Raw genomic sequence first — 16,001 nt, forward strand, 5'->3', positions numbered from 1 at the left:
ATGACAATAGTCCTGTCTCTTGAATTGCAGTATTTTTAGACCTGTGCGGGTGACCAAAGTGCTAACCTCCTAGTGGTGAAAGGCAACTGACATTGCCATGAGATAAGCAGCATACTGTGTAGTGATCAGTAGAATTAACAGACCTTTTTGCCTGTGTCACTGGAGTGAGGACAACAGGCTCACGCAGTTAAAGTCAGGATGCTGTGTGCCTAGCTCACTCTTTGCCTACATCAGTTTGGTATGTAGTGCTGAATAGTGCATGTGTGTTATGCATATGCTGGGTGTATGTGTGCCTGTGAATGGTACAATACATGAAGGATGTAGTGCTCTGAAATGCATGCATATTACATGAATGTGCTGAGTGTATGCATGCCTGTAAATGGCACAATACATAGAATATTCTGGGTTCCATTTTAGGAGCCCTAGGACTAACTAAAGGAACATGAGGTGGTAGAGAAATCCCCCCAGACAAACTTGTGGATTGCTGAATTCCTGTGAGCCTGGTGCAACACTCTGAGGGAGGGAAGAACCAGGCTCTTCAGTAAACTTCATAGAGTGCTCTTTGATTCAGAGAGAGGTCACTGGTAATGAGCCTGGGCACATCTCAGAAAAATATGGACTTATAAGAAGAATCATAAAGAGTGAGGCTGAGGTCCTGGGGTAACTTTTTGATACACACATCACTGTGGCTGACATCCAGATGTGAACCTGTAGCCATTCCCTTGGCCCGTGTTGTGGGGCTCTCAGTTTTATATTCCATCCTGCTGTGACAGACTGCTTTCCGGATGAAGTGCAGGGCAGAGTACAGGGCACTTCAAAAGGAAGCGGACCTCCTACATAAACTTCAAAGTTCAGATTCTAAATCACATTTGGTGTTTGGAAATGGACTGTAAGAAGTGGAGCCTGTCGGGCTGTGCAATTAGGAGAAGCTCTGCAAGACTCTGACCAGGACGGGAGGACAAGGACTGCCAGTCCCCCAGCTGGGTGAGGGACCATCACCCAAGGACTTCAGGACCACCTCCTCCTGGAGCCTGCAGAACCAGTGCCTGCCTGCTTACCAAGACCCCTGTGCCCTGTGCATAATAGGAGAGCACTAGAGGAATGGAGGCCCAGTGGGGGATCCTGTTGATTGAACAACTGTAGAGAGGTGTGAGGAGGTGGCTGATGCACCAATCAGGGCATTGCTGGTGTGCAGGGAAAAGTTGGTGACTCCCGTATGCGGCATGATGTCCACCATGAACTGAGCTGTGAAAACTGCTGCACTGATTGGGTCATTGCCTATGTCCAGGTTGTAAGTCAGTAACCCCATATGCCAGGTGGGACCACTTTGAAGAGTGCTATTGTGCCAAGCGGACTGTAGCCCATGCACAGAGCTGAGTTTGTGGCCCCATTGCCAGGAGGGGTCAACATGAATAGTGCTGCCTTGCCAATTGAGCTGTAATCTATGTGCGGAGATAGGTAAAGACGGTGAACCCGAATGCTAAGGTGGCCACCGTGACAAGGCAAGCAGTACGGATCACTTTTGACTTCACTAAAATGTTAGAGTGGGACTTTTGATGTTCGGACTACTTATGAGGCTTAACCTGAATGTTTATCATTGTGAATGGAGGATAATCACCACCACTAGCAACAGGGAACCCGCACATAAAATATTAGAGCCTTGAAATCAGGAGAATGTATGCATTGTTTGTGAATGTCATATTTTACTTTGTGTTTGTGTATAAATACTACTTTTTTCTTAACCCCTTCACCGCGGCACGAATTTTGCAGCGGCGCTGGGGGGGTTCGGGGTGAGCGCGGCGCCGCCATGCTCGTGACGGAACCACTCCGTCATGAGCCACGGGCGCGCTGTGCTCATGATGGAGTGGTTCCGTCACGACTCCACCCACTTGCATTATTCGCCCGCACAGGTGGGGAATCAGTGCCGCGTGGGCGGAGCGGCCGCAACGGCCGCAGCATGACGGAACCACTCCGTCATGAGCACACGGCGCCCGTGGCTCATGACGGAGTGGTTCCATCATGAGCAGGCAAGGGGTTAAAAGCAAGCATTTAACTGGACACTCATTTATTGCTGAAGATTAACCCCTTCGACGCTTGTGACGGAACGGTTCCGTCATGCACGTCGGTTGGGCTGTGCTTATGACGGAACCGTTCCGTCATGGCCCCGCCCGCGCTCAGAACCTTCAGCACCGCGCGGGAATCCGCGCAGCGCTGAAGGGGTTAATGTATTTTGAGTTGTGAGCCAGTGTTTACTTCCCTTTGTTTACCCATTACCCTTAAAAAAAACTGGGACTGTTCGACCCATGCAACTACTGAGAGCCCAGTACAAGAGGGGTACTTGGCCCAGTTGCTCAGGGTCTGTAATAAGCAGGGCCCCAGGACATCAGCAGTGAAAGGCCAAACCCCCACAGTTGTCCTCAGTAGCTCTGAGAGCAGCCATAATGTATTAAAACAATGCATTGTGCTAAATTGTAATGACAACCTTGCAGCAGGATTAAAATATCAATAACTGTTTGATTTCTAATAATTTGAACATTTAGAAATGCTAGCAAAATAGTGAGTCAAATAAAGGTAATTAGTTGACGCTTGTGTTACTAAAATGAAAGGGAAGTACCACACCATACTCACTAAACTATTGCATGAGTTTCTTGCTGGTGCTTCTGCTGACATTGATATGGGCTTGAGGTCTGTTTCATAACTGGAATCACCAATTTGCTACTTGCCTGTGCTGCTTTGATGTCTCTTCTGCATTTCTTTCTTTGCTTCAAATTTCTCTGGATTATGGGGATGCTGAAGAGGAGAGTTAGTTTCTCAAAGATGATGCGCCTTGACAAATCCAATATGTTTTTCAACATTCACTCTGACCATTGGAGTGAGAAGAACATATCTGTCTGATCGTGTCATAAAGAACATGTGGGTGAAAAAAGAGGTCAAAATTGAGAGCCAGAAGTCAGGAGTCGAAGTGTAGCACACAATGTGGCAAGCAGAGTGTTGGGATTATCTACCAAACCTTGAGTAAAACCCACCAAGAGCCAGGCAATAAAAAATCTCACCCTTAATGATGTTCCACCACTGGTGGCTGTGAGTATTTTTAATGTGTAAATAAGTATTTGACATGGATAAATGTGGTTGATTTATCTACGTCTTAACTGCCTGGTTGCTCATGCTACTAGTATTTGGGAAACATTGTTGTGATTGGGGTATTAATAACAAGCACCATTAGAATCACCTAAGCAGCATCACATTTCATTAAGTCTCCAGTAGGTCACAATAGTCATGAATTTTGTATGTTTCTTTGGTGTCCGGACTAGCTTGGTTGATCAATATCTGGAACATCAGTCAAAGGTATTGCTGTCTCCTTCAATTGACTAGGTGTGGGGAATGGGGTGAAGTTTAAACACACCAAGGCTAGGGGAAGCTCTCATTTTGAGGTCATGTGCTGACCTGATGGGAAATGGCATGGCTGAGATTTGCATGTGTTTAGTTAGGCAAGGAAGTGAGTTGGTGGAATTTTGAGAGAAGCCTTATATCTGGTGAGAAGAAGATTTGTGTGCAAACATCAAAGAAGTGGTAGGTAGGGTAAATCTGTTCCAATTGGTAAATCCCATGAACGAGGATATGAAGTTCTGAAAGGTGGCTGGTTACTAGATGAAGAGAGGAAGAGGCCAAGTACAGAGGCACGGGGGGGGGGTCCCAAGGTATGTCGGAAGGTTTTGTGGTGCCTGGGTCAAAAATAGTATTCCAGGCCTTTCATTTTAGTTTAAAGAGATGTTAGCTGCCATGAATAGATGGGATATAGAGGACGAGAAATGCATAAAATCCCCAATGTCATTACTGGGTTCATCTATGATCCAGGCAATTAGATTAGAGATGGGTATGACATCATGGAATGTACAGGCTCAAATGGCCCTAGTAAGATTTTGGAAAAGATTGGGTCCAGGAGAGTCCCTGAAAGTGTCGCAATGGTGCAAAAATGAGATCCACCATAGTGACCTAAAAGGAGCCAAAAGAGGTCAGAAAGAAACTGCATTCTGTTTGTAAAAACCTAATGGTGAGAATTGATCAGCAGACCCTAAAAATAGAAGTAACAAAGAGTAAACTCAGAACTCTAGGGAAGGAATTGTCTAGGATGGGAGACTTGGAGTATCTGAGAAAGAAAGAATCAGTGAAATGAATGATAAATAGTTGGGTGAAAGAAATTTGGTACCCCTATCTGGATACATTACCTAATCAATGACTTAGATCAGAATTTTTAAGACTGAGAATTGGGATTAACCCTGTTATGACAAATGTGAGAATAAAAATAGAAATGATAATTTAATAATAATCGACATTTGTAAAGCGCAAACAATCACACGTAAGGGTCTCTAGCCACTGGGAGCCATCAGGAAGATTAAGCAAGCTATTGCCCAGAGTCACATGGTGCTGGGCTAATCTACCTCCAGCGCTGCGATTGAACCGTGATCCCCAGATTCTGGAGTCAGTCGCCCTGGCCACGGTGCCACGGATGATGCAATCCGATGATAAATGCACATGTAGGTTGGGCACAAAATGTGATATTTTACACATATTACACATATTAGTGGACTGCCTAAAGTGTTAGCACTGCAGAAACAGTTTTTATGCCCCATCTTTTTAAAATACGGTACCGAATTGGGTGCACAAGCTATTGAACTTCTTACAGATATGCCTAACCTTGAAATTGCAATAGCTATTGCAAGATATATGAATGCCGTAAAAAGGTTTCTCACGGAAATGGAAATGAAGTGCTGAAAGCTATGATGGAAAAGGATTTTAGGTAGTTTTACCTTATATAAAGTTTTTAGAAAGATATTTTATAATAGGAATTCTTATTGCTATTAAAGTATCAATGCTTATATACAGGTGTGCTATGATTTATTTATTGAGTATTGTGTAATTCTTTAAGGAAGTGCATGGAAATTAGTCTATTGTAATGGCAACTGTTGATGAATTGGGGATGATTTTAGAATATATAAAGTTTTAGGTTTTTATGTTGTTTATTAACCCTGAGATTGTGGAGTTTCCCGCACTCTGCGTTACGCGGAGCTCGCTGAGTTCTGAAAAACTCTGCTTCGTGCAGCTGCAGAGTTTTTTTCCTTGCTCGTGTTCACCAACATCAAGTTGGTGAGTGCGAACGAGGAAAAGCCACCTCTCGGCAAGATTTTTCCTCGTTTGCAATTGCCAAAATCAAGTTGACGAGTGTAGAAAATAAACCTCCCGGTGAGATTTCTCAACGCGGGGGGGTCAGGTTTCTCATTAAGAGTGGTCGCGTATGCCAGTTTGCATTGAGAAGGCTGCTTCTCGAGTAAAAATCTACTTGAGTGGTAGAAAAGGTAAGCTTGAGCTGTGCATGGTGCTGTTCGTAATGATTACACAGTGCGGACAAGCATCCGGCACTGTGCATTCACCACGAACGGCATTTTTCTACCGTACTCCGTCACTTGCACTTTGCATAGCTCCGTGTAGTGCAACTCCGCGAACTCCACTCAGGGTTATTGTTTACAGACCTACGGTCTAAATAAACGTTACTTTGACTGACTGGCTGACAGCTGGAAGGCTAGCATTTCACATTGGGCTGAAGAGGAGCTATATTGGGTGGAGCATTAAATATAATGGCTGTGCATCCTCACTGGTGGCCTGTTCTGTTGCATTTCAAAGATTTGTAACCTATGGGCAATTAAAGCAAGATTTCGGGTAGGCTATGCTTGGTGAGCCATTTTTCAGTGAAAAAGACTACGTCTTGATTGGTATTGGTAATAATGTCCCAAATCTCTTTAAAGTATTTAGGTACGGACCTGGCGTTGGAATACAAACATTTTAGAGTGAACTCTACTGGATTATTAGTTCAATTAGCGGGAGACTTCAATTAATGGGAGGCTCCTTGTAGGGCCAGCCTTCCCATTTACAGTTGCAGCATGAAAAAGAGCCTTCTATCTTCCCAGACACCCCTAACATGAAGGACCCAGGTTCATGTGGAGAGAGCCTTTTCAATGTTAGTAGTGTCGCTTGAGTAGGAGAGTTTTAACTGGTACAAAAGCTTCAGGGGTTCTGGTGTCTGGAGTCAGACGGGCTTGTGTTTTTGGTGCGCTGGTAGCACGGACATTCAGTGCCCTCATTTTCAGTTTGAGCCTAGCGTTGCAGCGCATGCACTGCTCGCTTTGTGAGGCATGCAGTATTCAGTATAGCGTGGAAGCTTTGTGGAAGCTCGGGTCACTCTCCGCCCCTCTTTTTTATTGGCTTAGGTCCTAAATGTGCCTTCCGATTGGTTTTAGGCTTGTTAGTCCCTCCTTATAACAAGCGTGTCATGAAGCTTCCATTTAACCTGTTGAATTGTGGGATTTGCAATCCAAACTCTGTAGTTTTTCCCTCTCATTCCCCGTGACTATCAGTTTTTCCCTCCAAATTTCTCCTTTGCTCTGTGCTAAGACCTGTATGTTAAGCAGTGCACCCCCAGCCATCATGTTGTGTTAACAAGTCAGTGAAACCAGCACCCCCTTACCTCCCACCAGCAACAGGGATATTCTACGTCAGAGAGTTCTCTGGGACAGCAGTAATCTGCTGTGAGCTGTTTAAACTGTGTTTAATAGGGACTGTGCACTTCATTTTTTGGCCAGGAGAGAGAGTAAAGTTTTATACAAACAGTATTGTTAGAGGACAAGTTTGTTAGGCCCTTACCTACAGAAGTCCAAAGTGTGGATTGAGCCTGTCTGTCTCCTAGAAGATTTCTGAATAGAGGAGCAGCTTCCAACTCCCTGGCCATCAAACCTTGTCTCAGGTAGCTGGGACCTTATATAGTCTGCTATTGTTTGGTACATGTGTACACTGATTGGTGGTTCTATCTGGTTTTTCTATTGGATTAGGGTCAGAGTCCTCATTGGTTAGGTATTTGAGGGTTCTGATTGGTGTCTGGGTCTGTGACTCAATCAATGTAGGGTTGGGACGACGGCTAGGGTTAGGATTTCTATTGAAAGTAGGGACTAGGGCTTCCTGTGTTATTGGTTGTTGGGACTAGGGCTAAGGTAGCGATTAGGGCTTCTGGTGTGATTGGTTGCTGGACAAGGTGTGGGACTAAGAGTAGGGTTAGGCTTTCTATTGGAAGTAGGAAGTAGGGCTTCCTGTGCCATTGGTTGCTTGGACTTGGGTTGGGACTACGGGTAGGGCTAGGGCCTCTATTGGACGTAGAGATCAGGGTTTTGAAACTGATTGGGTGCTTGGACTAGGGCTAAGATTGGCTGTAAGGTCCTGGGCTCCTACTGGTTCTAGGTTTTCGGGGTAGTGTTGTGATTGGATAGTGTGAGGGCTAGGGTGCCCATTGGCTGAAGGGGTCACCTGAATACTAGGGCTATAAAAGGCCAGGCTTAGGGCATCTCAACCCGGGCGTCTCAGCTAAGGGCGCAGAGGACACGGGCAGTTGCCTGTTTGAGCCTGTTTGAGACTGGTCGGAACCAGGGCCAGAAATGATGTCCATGTTCCCATTCAGTAATACCCACCCCACACCATCCACATCTACAAACATAGTAACACACTCACACCAAGTGTACACTACACACAACCCTATGCACAAATCAATATACCAGCATACACTACAAAACCAACCAAACCACATCTATACACCCTTCTATCCCAACTATCACACATACCCACCATCGCCTACAAACAGTACACAACTCTATCCTATACCACTAACCAATCCACTCATCACTCACACAACGCCATTCAACACCATACATAACTACATCCCATCCAGAGACGCTCCCTGCTCTAATTACTCCTAACATACCATCTTTTTTCACTAACAAACATATAATCAGCCTTTCATCTTTTGTCCAACCAACAACCTGCTCTTCCCTCTACCATAATAACACTAACGCACAACACATACACTGCACACCACCACACTTTTTAACGCTTGCAACAAACCAGTTTAAGTCAAACACTCTTACCTCTACTTCATTCCCTCCTACACACCACATACAATCTACTCATAAACACATCACCACCCCTTTACCTTATAACCTCCTCTCACAACAATGCAATACAACCAAATCCATTGCATGAAATAAATACACCAGCACCCCTTTTTACTACTACTCAAAAACAAAACATACCACACACACCAGCACAACAAAATCTTAAAACCACAACACCTCCTGATATTTACCATCACAAAATACAAACATACACCCACCTTTCAAACCACACAAAGGAACAAACTCCAATGCCAAGCTTTCTCTCTCTTACACCACACCTAAAACAGATACAGCAAAACAACAACTCTCTTCCAACCGCCTCTCATCCTTTGGACAATTTAGAACCTTACTACATGACCCACATGCTGCACCCCCACCCTTGACTCATACACCTTCTGTCCTAAACACACACAAACAATGTAAGCAATGTGCCACACCTCACAACTTTGCTTCCCCATGTCTACTGCACAACAATGTTACACAACGAAAACAACACAGCACACCAACTCACTCTCAAACACCATCTCTACCACATACACACACAGACCCATCAAAATGTCTTCTTAACATGCTGGATTATGAACATGATACAGAACAGCTACACGATTGCTATCCTAATACAGCTAATGCCAGCACTAAAAACACACCTGCTACACACCCACACAATTCTCATCACTCTTCTACAAAACAAGTCTCATTATCACCAAAGGCCATTCTCTAAACTGTCTACTAATAAACGCTTGATCCCTCTCTAAAGAGAAACATCACAACTACGAACTTCTCACAGATACAAAACCAGACATACTATTCATAACTGAATCATGGTCGGGAGATGATATGGCTTCAGTCCTGCATGATGCCGTTCCTCTAGGCTGTCAAGCGATCACCCAAAATCGTATAGGTAAAAAAGGACGTGGTCTAGCTGTTGTGTTCAGGCAAACTTTACATATCACTAAAGTTGACAACTTCTCCATAAAGAATTGTGAGGCTCTTCTGACAAGATGCAATCCTACACCGTCTGCCTCCTTTAACTTCCTGCTCCTTTACAGACCTCCACCTAGCAAGGCGACATTCCCAGAACACTTCTAGACACAGTTTCAAACCTGACAATAATACACTCCAACCTCCAACGTTCTGGGTGACCTCAACATTTGGTTTGACAAATCCAATATGACCCATACAAAAACAATATTCACTGGCCTAGACGCACTGAACTCATCCAAAAGCCTCCTCCTACTGCTATGACCTACAGCTTTTCAATCAAAATAACAGATTAACATGTTCACTTCTCAAATTCCATATTCCACCATACTAATACACCACTAATCCTTTATGGGTTCCAGAGTAGCATGCTACTCGCTAATAAAGCGTTTCAATACCCCATCAGGGTTACAAGCGCAATGTAAAAGCAAACCTTTTTCTACCCTTCCCCAACCCTTCTTAATCCAAATAACTGACTAACATATCCACCACTCAAATTAATTTCATGTTTCAACCATACTAATTCAACACTAATCCTTATAGGTTCCAGAGCAGTGTGCCACTCGCCAAAAAAGCGCTTCAAATCTCCATCAGGGCTAGCAAGCGATATATAAATACAATCCTCTCTCCCTCTTCTATCCCGCCACCTACTCTTCTCTATCCAAATAACTGAATAAGATACCCACCATTCAAATTACTTCATATTTCACTAATTTTCAACACTAATCCTTTATGGGTTCCGGAGTAGCGTGCTACTCGCCAGAAAAGCGCTTCAACACCCATCAGGGGTAACAGGTGCTATCTGAATGCAAACCTTTCTTCCCCTTTTATCTCTCCGCTATCCTTCTCACTCTAAATAACTAACTAATAACCACCACTCAAATTACTTTCATATTTCACCATTCTAATTCACCACTAATCCTTTATGGGTTTCCGGAGTAGCGTGCTTCAACACCCCATTAGGGGTAACAAGCGCTATATAAATACAATTCTTTTTTCCTCTTCTATCCTTCTGCTATCCTTCCGAATCCAAATAACTGACTAACCTATCCACCACTTAAAATGTACCTGCATGTTTCACTATACTAATTTAACACTAATCCTCTATGGGTCCCGGAGTAGAGTGCTATTCGCAGAAAAAGCGCTTGGACGCCTCGTCAGGGGTAGTAAGCGCTATACAAATGCAATTACAATGCAATACAATACAATAACAGAGCAGCCAAAGTCAATTAACAGATTTTGGAGCACAGGCTTGGGGGCCCAACTCCCTTACTGATAGTCTAGGGACCCATATGTATAGTAGGGTGAAAATGCATCTGAAACAGCATTTGGAGAAAAATAATTCACCATTTTATTTAATTGAATAGCTTTATTTTCTATGTAGGGAACCGAGTGCCTATTACACCAAGGGTCTCTCTTTTCGGTGACACGTTACTTAGTGGTACAATATTAGTGTTCCTGTGTTGCCTCTCTGCAATTTACCATCCTTTTGGAGGCCATGTTGTTGGAGGGTTTCTTGCATTCTTGTCAGCTCCAGTGGTTTAAGGACTTGCATCACCCTTGAGCCTTGGCACTTTGTTCTTTAAGTGCTATTCTCTGTGACTCCTGCCTCTAAATCTGGTGGTCGGTATGTATGCCCCACTGCTGGGTTCATCTGGTCCCTGTGGCTGGTTCATTTCTGTTCTTTGATGCTTATATCCTCCAGCTAACGTCTAATTTTGGTATTTTTTAGGATGCTTGCATATTACTGTCTAGTGTAATGACATTTGGTGTTTCTCCTTTGAGTAATACATTTGCTGATGTGCTACCATGTTCCAGGTTACTGAGTCCATGGTGGTCTGCTACAGTGGTCGCTAACTCTCAGTCTGCCAGCTTGAGGTCAGGCCCAGCTATTGTAAGTTCTTCCTTTTTCCTTGAGAATGTTTTCTATTGGGATTCTGGCAGTGGTTCAGCCTTTTCATAGACTTAACTAATTTCTGTTTATTGCTCTAGACTAAGCCTGGCGTATTTCGCGTAGTCGCGCTTCGCGAAGCTACGCGAAGATGTTCTTGCACTACGTGAGCTACGCGTATAGCGTGTTCGCGATGCGCATGTCGTGTCCGGGCATTTTACTTGTTCGCGACGATTATTGCATGTTCGCGAGTTAATCGCGCGAACTTACCCACGTGGTCGCGAATGGGCGCGGCCATCTTGTTTTTCACTCTATGCTATGGTTCTGGGCCTACTTTACTATCCTACCTTAATCTTTGTAATCCTTAGTATTTAAAACATTTTTTTCTGACTTTTTTTAGTTATCATCTATCTCTCTCTTTCCCTAAGTTTATATTTTTCATTTTATTTCTACTTTTTCTGTGTTTTTTTTACTTTTATTACTTCTTTCTTACTTCTTCCCCCTAACTTTTTTTCCCCTTCTAACTTTTCTTTTCTGCCTCCCACCCACCCCAGAACCATGGCCAAGGGCACATCATCTTCATCTAGCTCTAGCGCAAAGGGCAAGGGGCCTGCGGCCAAGAGCCGCCTGCCTTGCGGCAGAATGCGTCCTGGGTGCAGGCCCGCAACTTTTTGGTGAGGCGGAGGTGGCCGCCCTTGTTTTTTTCATTCAGCGCCACCTCCCCTTGACCTTGGCAGCAGGCCCGGCTCTGGGTACGCTACCCAGGAGCGTCACCGTCGGTGGGTGCAGGTGCGCTGGGCAGTGTCCGGCGCACCCATAATCAGCTGGCCCACCGGTGGTCTGACATCCTGGACCGGGAGCAGGACCTGTTGGACCTGCTAGGTGTCGAGGTCATTGTGCTTGGTGAGTAACTTATTGTGTATAAATTACATTTTTGAGGAATAGCAAGATTACTGCTGCGTGCTACGCGTTGCTGGTAAATTTTGTTTCAAAAATCAAAATCTTCTGTGATTTTAGGACCCAGGTGCTCAGTTGATTCTCTTACTTGTTTGCAACTTTGCGCTAACTTATGCTGATTAATGTAAGAGTTTATTTTAGAGAACTGAAGTTAGGTAATGCTATTGCTAGAGAGACTCTAGTCCTTCCATTGTCCTCCTGTGAAATAGTGGTGGATGGATATTGGATACTAGGTTTAGTTAGGATTAGTTAATAATTGTTTTACGCGGTCTGCGTGACGCCTCCTCTGTCACTGAGTGCTGCTTACCCCAGTCCTCCGTAGAACCTTTTGTAGTTTGTTTAGTGAGTGGTAGGCTTAGCAGGGTCAGTCAGTAGCAGAACTACATCAGAATCATGCAACACACCCACAATTTGTTGTATGTATGCACAAATGTCTCTTTCTTTATTATATTTTACATGCTCATCAGCACCACCCAGGGGCCAGAAGACGGGGTCCGAGTCGGCAGGACAACCACAGGACCGCTCCTCTATCGAGGCTCCTGCTGCTGGCCCCAGTAAGTCCTCCAGTGGTTATATTAACAATTATATTTCCCTAACTTTTACTGCATCTTTTTTTCCGAACTGTAAATTATGGTTCCACTTTCTAATTCTATTTTTTACAAAAGCTTCTTTAACCTTGACTATCTGTTTCCAAATTCTGTTTATCCCTGCCTTTAACTAAGTTCCTTCTAACTGTCTCTGCTATGACTCTCTGTACTACTACTTCTACTATTATTCTGTCTGTAGCGAAGCAGGCACTGTTGCCCACTCTTTATTGAAGGTTTTCTTTGGAATAATAAAACTCAGATTGACCAATAGCTCTAGCCACTGTGTCCTGTCCTTTGGGTTGTCCTCTTCTAGTCTTCTTAATGTTGAGGCTTTGACAATTCCCACAAACAAAATGCCGAACCAGATATTTGAATAGTATTTTGGATCGGATAGTACATACTACTACTGTTGTAGTGATTCTGCAGAGCCACATAGAGAACTATGCACAACAAAATAGGATGTTGGTGATGGGAGGTTGGGCCTTACTCATCACACCTCAGTCCGAAGAACCCGTGATCCCCCGACCGACTAGCTATAGTGTCTCACATTAAGGTCCCACTCCCGACCCCCCCCCCACGAAGAAGATACACAATGATGATGACTGAGACAGACAACCCAGAACATAACACCCTTTTGCTTACTCACTTGTGTAAGTCCGTCCCACCACACCAAATACCACAGAGTCTAGTGTAAGTTCAAAAGGTTTATTTGAAACAAGTAACAAGCTCTGTATGTCGTTATATGAAATTTTACTACAGCCATCGTCAATAAGCCAGCAAAAAGCATATGATTAAAACAGTAAACATTTACAAGTGCAGGACAACAAGAACAAGACAAAAGATCTGTTGAATTCTGGAAGACCCCTCACCATAGAAAGTGGAAATACTGGTTACATCATGCATCATAAGCTCTGCAAATCTCTGGTTTGTAGAAGGGAATCTTCCGCCTATTATATGAGAAAAATGCTGCACGTTAGATAGTATACTGCAATAATGCAAGCATTTCGCAGTCATGGCAAAAAGTGTAACATGTATGTGATGGCTAAGCAGTACGGACTAACCAAACTCCATAACAAAGTGGCTTGTTTTTCGACCTCTTCACTTGTACGCAACCCTCATGTGGCCTCAAAGGCGTCTACTGCACATGTCAATAAGCTGCGAGGTATAATTAAATATGCACAAAAAGAGTAGTAGTCGACATGATGAATCTAAAAGGGTTACACATGGCACAGGCTAACTTTCAGTAGAGTAGGACTAGATGACCCTAGGAACCATATCACTACTAGTGCCTCTCTACTGACTGTACTACTCTAGTGCCGATGTATGTTGTATTAACTTTTTTTTCAATCTTCCAAGTGAACACTAATAAAATAGGGGGAGGTTTCCAGGCATCTAAAAATGTGTAATGTTTATACTAGGCATACTACCAACCACCAGTGCCGGCGGGGCCAGCGGCGATGGCGATGCGGCCATTCCGGAGGGGGCGGGAGAACTGGCGGCACCTGCAGGAGTGACAGGGGGGGAGCCAGCAGCAGTGGCGGGCGGTGGTAAGTTATATTCATTACTTCTTGACATTACTACTAGATGGAAGTGTGTTTACTACTTCACTCACTGTACTGTGCGACTTATTAAGTTGTAGTGAACATTATACAACGGTTGAAGAAGACACCCTTTACTTAGCATTAGCAGCATGAGTTGAGTAACCAATGGCCTCTTCTATCTGACTCCAACTCAGATGTGAAGGTTTTATGGTGAAGACAAATTCAGATCAGATGACCTTGATGGATGTGTTGAACAAAGAGGGAAAGAAGGGTGGAAGGACGGGCGAGATAAATAATATGACTGACTGGCAGAGAAGGATATGTTGGAACCATGCATAGGTGGCTGATAGTAATCAGATCAGATGCATGGGTTGTTGAAGGATGGGTGGAAGGTGAAAGAGGATGCCTGCCTGGGTGGGCGACACAGTATGGGTGGATAGTACTAGATAGCAAGAATCAGTGGTGTTTGGTTCAAACTCAAAGCCAAGGCAAGCAAGGAAGGAGCGGACGCATGGGTGGTTGTTGGTGAAACCAACTAAGGTTTGTTAAGAAGAGATATATAAAAAAGGATGATAGACATTTACTTTCATGGATGTATGCCTGGATGTACTATCATCAATAGACAGCATAGGTGGAGACTGTCACTGGAGAGTCTTACTTTGAAGAAAATGTAAAAGAAACTGCGCCAGAGTAGCAAAGCGGAGGGGAATATATAGGTAGTATTTTCAGAATACAGTTGACTCGCAGTAGTTTGCAAGCACATCTTATATATATAAATATATTATCAAGCCAAAGTGCCTTCCTCCGACTCCGAGGACCACTCCCTACCTATGTTAATGTATTTTTGATTGTGTCAGCCAGCCTGCAAAGGGTTACACATACACAATCAATGAAAGCAAAGTATCCTATGCAGAAGCGGTCGGCGGTGGGAGTGCTGGCGGGCGGTGACATCGGGAGGGGCAGGGTGGGTGGTAAGTAAACTATGTATTACGGCAAAATACAGGTAAGTAAACATAAAAATAAATAAAATGATTTTCATTGTGTGCACTGCACCGCCAAATGCGATGCAGTGTGTGCAACGAAATTTGTTTTATTTATTCATATGTATTGTTTAATTAACTGTGATTGTCTGTAATCCATAGTTTTCTACCCCCACCCTGCACCTTCCCACGTCACCGCCCGGCAGCACTCCCACCACCGAACGCTACTGACCTGATGTCGTATTACCATCTATAATATAAGCAACGATCATTGGATCCGATAAATATTCAGCCCTTTTGTAGTACCCAGGGCAGGGTGAAAGTGAAATTGAACATTTGCCTTCATGTAACAGACAGAGTGTGGCCAGTGCCACTGGCCGTAATACAAAAATATGAGCTTCCCCACCTGCAGACAGTAGTAGTAAATCAAACTAACATGAGTCTGCATCATGTGACTCATATCTGTTTCTCTTGGGTGCAAGCTTAGCTGACTGAGCTGAGTAGGAGTATAGATGCTTACCAACAAATCACAAATGTTATGTACTGTGCTTGCTAGTGATACTGTGCCACTATGTGTTGAATGAATTTTGTGTTTCTGTTTTGCTAAGAGTATTGGTTACAACATGTTCTTTTTCTTTCTTGATATAGAAACTCCTTCCCAACCAAAACCAACGAGAAAGGAGTTGGCAGCCAGGGCCCGGCGCCGTAAACTGGTGGCCATTTGCGATGAATATCGGCGGCTGGTGGCTCAGACAGAGGAGGAGGAAGCGTCTGCAGCTGCAGCCTCCTCCAATGCCCCGGGCCCCAGTCAGGCACTGCCTCCAGTTTTACGGCGCCGTGGTCCGGCAGCCGCCTGCCGCCGTGCCTCAATATCTACCACTGCTGCCCCCCACCCTGCATGTAACTGCAGGGCATTTCGCCGCCAGATGCTCCGCCGGATGGCCCGCTTGGAGGAGCACCTAGAGGAGCGTGTCAAAATCCTTGTGGATAAACACCTGAAGGCCAGCCGACTATAGGACCTTGTCAATTTGCCCCTTTTTTAATTCCTTTTGTTGGTGGGTGGGTTTTGGGCG

Source organism: Triturus cristatus, chromosome 8 (assembly GCF_964204655.1).
Source record: "Triturus cristatus chromosome 8, aTriCri1.1, whole genome shotgun sequence".
Lineage (NCBI taxonomy): Eukaryota > Metazoa > Chordata > Amphibia > Caudata > Salamandridae > Triturus > Triturus cristatus.